Genomic DNA, 6168 nt, shown 5'->3' with positions numbered 1-6168 from the left:
TACTTAGTCCACAAGATCCATGTGCGGCCGGTGGCTGCAACAGAAGCATTTCCCCTTAACCATCACTGTTGTTTGAGTTGACCCCAGTGGTCACAAAATTTGAGAGCCAATATTTTTCACCACAGTTTACTTAGCCTTTAGCCTAAAATTGGTAAGACCAGCAGGGATGTCAAATACTAACTGTGGTTATTTCAAAATGACATACTGGGACTGAACCAGCTGCTTTCACGGAAGCCTGTGGACACCCATAGGGGAGTAACACGGAGAACTTGCTGCCATCCTGCCCCCAGCAGAGAGGCTGCATCCACCCTCTTCTACATGCTGATGCATTGAGTCATCCTGTGAACCCAGCCTCACTATTTTAAGACTCCATTGAGCATACCATGTGGCCATAAATAGAAACATGTCTGAAGGCAAATAAATACAAAATAAATTGCTCATTTTAGCTCATTGCTGAAACTGTAGAAAATAACCATCCTTTCAACAAGAAAGTCAAGGCAGTTTTTTGCCATTTTTAGCTAACAGTTCATCTGTTTCCTTTGAGTTAAAGCATATTTCTGTACTTTGAAAGTTCTGTAATCTGAATAAATTAGAATCTATTTTATCTCTTTCCAATATCTTAACAATTTTTCTCTTCTTTATTTATTTCAAATAATTTCCATTTTAATTCTGTACAGATGATAAGATTCAAGTTTTCAATTTCTGGAAAATTAGCATCCTGTTTGGCTTTTGCTGGCAAGAACTGATGAAGTATGCAGTCACAGATTACACCTGCTGGCTTTGTCTTCCTTGAGGTTTCAGTCTCTGCTTTACCCAGTGTCATGGTATCACAGTTAGGGATTTGCTAATACCATGTGAGCATGACTAGCTGGAGTTGACTGGGGCATAATGGTGTTCAGGTCAGATATCTGATCTGCTGGAAACTCTGTATTTTGAGGAGTCATCCATTGGTGTAGTTTAAAGATATCTCTCTTCACACTATGCAAGATCACTTTCAAGACTTTAAAAGTATGGAGAATTTGGTGGTGTATGGTGATGACTGTCATGGTTTAAACCCAGCAGTCAACGAAGCTCTACACAGACATTTGCTCAAACCTACCCTCCCCCTTCCCCCCAGTGGGATAGGGAATAGAATCAGAATTGTAACATTGAAAAAAATCATGAGTTGTGATAAAGACAGTTTAAGTAAAGCAAACAAAATCTGCATACACAAACAAAGCAAAATAAGGAATTCATTTGCCTCTTCCTACTTACAGGCAGGTGTTCAGCTATGTCCAGCTCCATCACGCAGAACAGTGACTTGGGAAGACAAGCACCGTCACTGTGAATATCTCCTCCCCCCTGCCTTCTTCCTCCTCCTTGCCCCAGCTCTATATGCTGAACATGACACCATATGTTGTGGCATATCCCTTGGTTCAGCTGGGATCAGCTATTCCAGCTGCATCCCCTCCCAACCTCTTGTGCACTCAGATTCCCCCCACTGGTGGGCTGAGGTAAGAAGCAGGAAAGGCCTTGATGCTGTGCAAGCCCTGTTTAATGATGACAAAAGTAACTCTATTGTCACCACAAATCAAAAACACAGCCCCATACCAGCTGCTATGAAAAAAAAAAAAAAAAAAACAAACAAACAAACAAACAAAAAACAAAAACACAAAAAAAAAATACACAAAAAAACCTCTATCGCAACCTAAAACAGCACAATGGCAAAAACCTGCAAGGTCTGGAAGGGCTAAAGTGTTTGAATATTCAGATACACAGCTCTCACAGCACCAGTCTGTCAATATGACAGTTTATGAAAACTGAAGCTCTTTTCCTCAAGGAGAAGCAGAAGGACCATATTAAATTGTAAAGAAAGCAGTGTTAATTGTGACAGGCAACAACATTACAGGAAATTTGAAAGGCATTACTAGAAGTCATACAAGCCAATATTGACAGAATAGCAGAAGTGAAAGCTCTAAAGTTACTTCTATCTTTGCTTGGCCCAAAGGAGCATGTTACATAATTCAGTTGGAAATCCACCAGAAATATCTTTGCCTTGGTATCCCCATCTGTTTGTTCACTCCGTACCTATTAACAACCCAAAGCTGTCATATTTTTAGGTGTCATCTTGATGAAGACTCTGCAGGGAAACATGCATGCTCTTGCGTGCTTGCTCAAGGTCTGACAAGCACACTGTATGTTCACATGATCCACAATTTTCAACATACAGAAGATTAGGTGTTGTATTGTGTTTTTATATCTCTGTAACAGTTCTGTAATGGTTTGCCCCTTCACCCCCCGTTTTCTCCCAATGGTTCCACCCCGAGCTTCCCCGCCTTTCCCTCAATGCCAATCTCCCTGAAAATGCTCAGTCATTCCCCTGTCCCCTCCCTGGCACCCTGTCCATCACTCGACTCCTTATCCCACTCTCCCAAAACCTTCTACCTTGGGCATCGAGTGAGTGGACGAGGGCCAGGGGTCCCTCCCTTAAACTTCCCCCACTGGTTTATGTATCTGTCTATCCTTCCACCTTCCACTCCCCCAAATCCCCCCACTGGTGAATGGGTGCCCTTCCCCCTGGTTACCGCCCTGATATTTGAGCTGTTGCGAAAGCCTCAAAGGCGCTTTTGGCTGTAGGACACTCTGGCCTTCAGAGCTCCTCGGAGCTCATATTAAAACCTGAGACTGTCTTCCCAGCCTTGAGTAGGCTCCCTCATTACCTCCTCGGACGCCGCCTCTCCTCCATACAAGGCAGACAGCGCAGCGCTCTGTCTTAGCCGCTCCCCAAATCTCCTCGAGAAACAGGGGAGTGTCCCCTGCTGCTGACTGTGCCTCGGCTGGGCAGGGTGAGCACGGCGGCAATTAGGTGCTCAGGCTTGGGCATCTTCTTTCCAGTTAGAAAAGCTCTTTTCCTTCTGAATCAGTCAAAGATTTTTTAAAGTTAAATTAAGTAATAAGTATTTTTTTGTAATAAGTTCTGGTTTTAGTCTTCCCAGGACATGATTCACTCTTAGCCCAGGGGCAGCAGCAATGTTAACATCAGGTAAGGGCAATCCATAACTCTTTTGGAGAAGTACTAGAATTAGAAATGCATAATTAATTTGGGAATCAAAAAAAGGCTTGTGAAAAAGATTTTAATCTGAACCAAACAGAAAAAAAAAAAGAAATGGCATGAAGGGAATTAATGATTTTATATAATGATTGTCTCTGTTGAAAGTGATACCGAAGATGGAGACTAATCTTTTCACATTAAGCTAAGGGCCCACTTAACACAGAAACACACAAAGCGGCAGTTAATAAACATCCAACTAAACTGGATGGTCACATTGAGCAAGTAGTGGTCAGTGGCTTAGTTTCTGGATAGAGACCAGTTATGAGTGGTGCCCCTCAGGACCTGTACTGGCACCAATACTCTTTAATGTCTTCGTCAATGACATAGACAGTAGAATCAAATGTACTCTTAGCAGGTTTTCAGATGACACCAAAATGAGTGGTTTGATTGACGTGACTGAGAGACAGGATGCCAGACAGAGGGATCTGAGCAAGCTTAAGAAGTGGGCCCATGAGAGTCTCATGAGATTCAATAAGGTTAAGTGCAAGATCCTGCACCTGGGTCACAGTAATTCCAAGTACAAATACAGTTTGGGCAGAGAACTAATTGAGAGAGCCTGGAGGAGAAGGTCATAAGAAGGATGAAAATCTGGACATGACCCAGCAATGTGCTCTTGTATCCTAGAAGGCCAATCATATCCTGGGGTGCATCAAAAGTAGTGTGGTCAGCAGGTCGATTCTTCCACTCTATTCCACTTTCATGAGACCCCACTTGTAATGCTGCGTCCAGCTCTGGGGTCCTCAGCACAAGAAAAATGTGGACCTGTTAGAGTGAATCCAGAGGAAAGACACAAAGATGATCAGAGGGCTGAAGCACCTCTTCTATGCAGATAGGCTGAAAGAGCTTGGATGGTTCATCCTGGAGAAGACTCCAGGGAGACCTCATTGCAGTCTTTCAATACTTAAAGGGGGCTTATCAGAACATTGTGAAAAGACTTTTTACTAGGTCCTGTAGCAACTGGACAATAAGTAATGGTTTTAAATTAAAAGAGAGTATATTCAGACTAGAAATATGGAATTGTTTTACATTGAGGGTGGTGAAACACTGGAACAGGTTGGCTATAAAGGCTGTACCTGACCCATCTTGGAAACATTCAAAGTCAGGTTGGACAGGGCTAGGAACGACCTGACCAAGTTGAAGATGTTCCTGCCCACTGCAGGGAGATTGGAACTAGATGACCTTCCAAGGTCTCTTCCCACACAAACCATTCTATGATTTTGGATGATTAATGAATATTACAGCATAGGGGGTCCATGCCTTCTTCCTCTGACAGTGCTGGAAGTATTTTACAGTTAAATAGCTGAGCTGCTTTTTTATAAAAAATAGAGACAAATTTGAAAGATTAAATCTTTGACAACCTCTAATGTACAACCAAAAATGAACAGAATGAATCTGAACAGGAAGCCTGAAAACACAATTGGAGTGCAAATTTTAAATCACCTTGTTAAAATCATATGGGTTTTTAATGGATAATAATGTTTGTAATATTTCAGCTAAACAGTCAATATAGGGTATCCAACTAATTTATTTGTACTTCAGAAAGCATTTCAAACAACCCACTAAACAGGCAATTATGAAATTAAATAGATACAGGGTAAGAGATAATGAACTTCCAAGGTAAGAAACTGGTAAACTTCTAAAATAAAGATATACTAAAACACAGTCTACAGATTTAGGGGCTTTAAACAGTCTTTTCATATACATCCACAAAATTACTTTTCATCATGCAAGGAAGAAGAAAAGGGGAAAACCATATAAGCAAAAAAAAAAAAATATTCCACAATATTAAAAACTCATCCAGAATGCTAAAAATTGTCAAAGACACTGTTTCTTGGGAAGTTAACCTTGTTAAAAACAGATTCTAGTCTTCGTGCAACCTCTTGGAGACTTCTTAAGCAACTAATTGGGAAACAAAAAATATTAGAACACTGACATGGAAAACTGATCCATGTGAACGACTATTATAACACTGTCTTAAACAATGCCATAACTTAACAAGTCTGACCAAGTCACTTCCAACAAATTATTGAATAATTTTACAGTGGAATTGTAAGGAAATGCACATGTTAAAAATAAGAGTCATGGAAACCTATCTATTAAAGAAGAGCTTGAAAGATTAGAAAATATATTAAATAATGGGAATCACAAATTTCTGCTTTTACTTACCTCAGCATGTGTAATTGCATAGAACGGAACATAAGATAGCATTGGTTTACAATCTGTGTAAGTTACCTATGTAATTGCCACATGGTGTTTAACAGTATGACAGTATTAAAAGAATATTTTTATGGAGTCACCACAAATAAAATCACTTATAAGGGGAACTGCTCTTATGCTTCAGGGCATAATCAAACCAGGAAACAATGGGGCTAGAAAGAAAGTTGGTGTTGGGGAAATAATACTTATGTCTGCTAAGTGTATCCCGGCTTCCTGCTTCACACATTCATAAGTTCTTGTGATAAAATGTTGTATGTTTTCTCACATTGCAAGCCAAAAACTGTGTCTGGCTAGGTTTATTGCTTGCTCCCAAATGAAACTTTCCTTTTGTAACTCTTTAGTTTCCTACATTATTTTAACAGCTCATGGAGGCCATGGAGGTCCTACATCCTACTTCTCAGAAAACCATCAGAGCTGCAAAATATTGGTCACTATTACAGAAATTATCTGACTTCATAGGATTTTTTTTTCAAATTTCCTTCTTCAAGCTCAATATGTCATTGCTTTTATTTGGTACTATAAATCTGTTAGTCACGTAATCTCTAATTTTAATCCCTGTACTATTTGGGGATTTGAGAGTGTGCAGAGAGCTCAGGACTGCTTTCCATATGCATTCTGCCTATTATATAGCCTTATGCCAGCTAAAGATTATCATCCCCACTAGTCAGCATTGTAAATTGCAGTGAAGTTAAAATCTGAGCACACCCAGATCCATCTAACTATCTAGCTGAGCTGCTGAAATTGAACAGATTAAGTTAGTGCCATTATAAACTGCAAGTGACGAAGAAGAGACAATCTCTGAATCCTTCTCTATTAGACTATGTTCAAACTGAAGCCTCTTGTTTTCCTTTTCTCTTGTC

The sequence above is a fragment of the Vidua chalybeata genome, chromosome 3 (genome assembly GCF_026979565.1).
Source record: "Vidua chalybeata isolate OUT-0048 chromosome 3, bVidCha1 merged haplotype, whole genome shotgun sequence".
In the NCBI taxonomy this organism is placed as follows: Eukaryota; Metazoa; Chordata; class Aves; order Passeriformes; family Viduidae; genus Vidua; species Vidua chalybeata.
Note: the sequence above shows the minus strand (reverse complement) of the source record.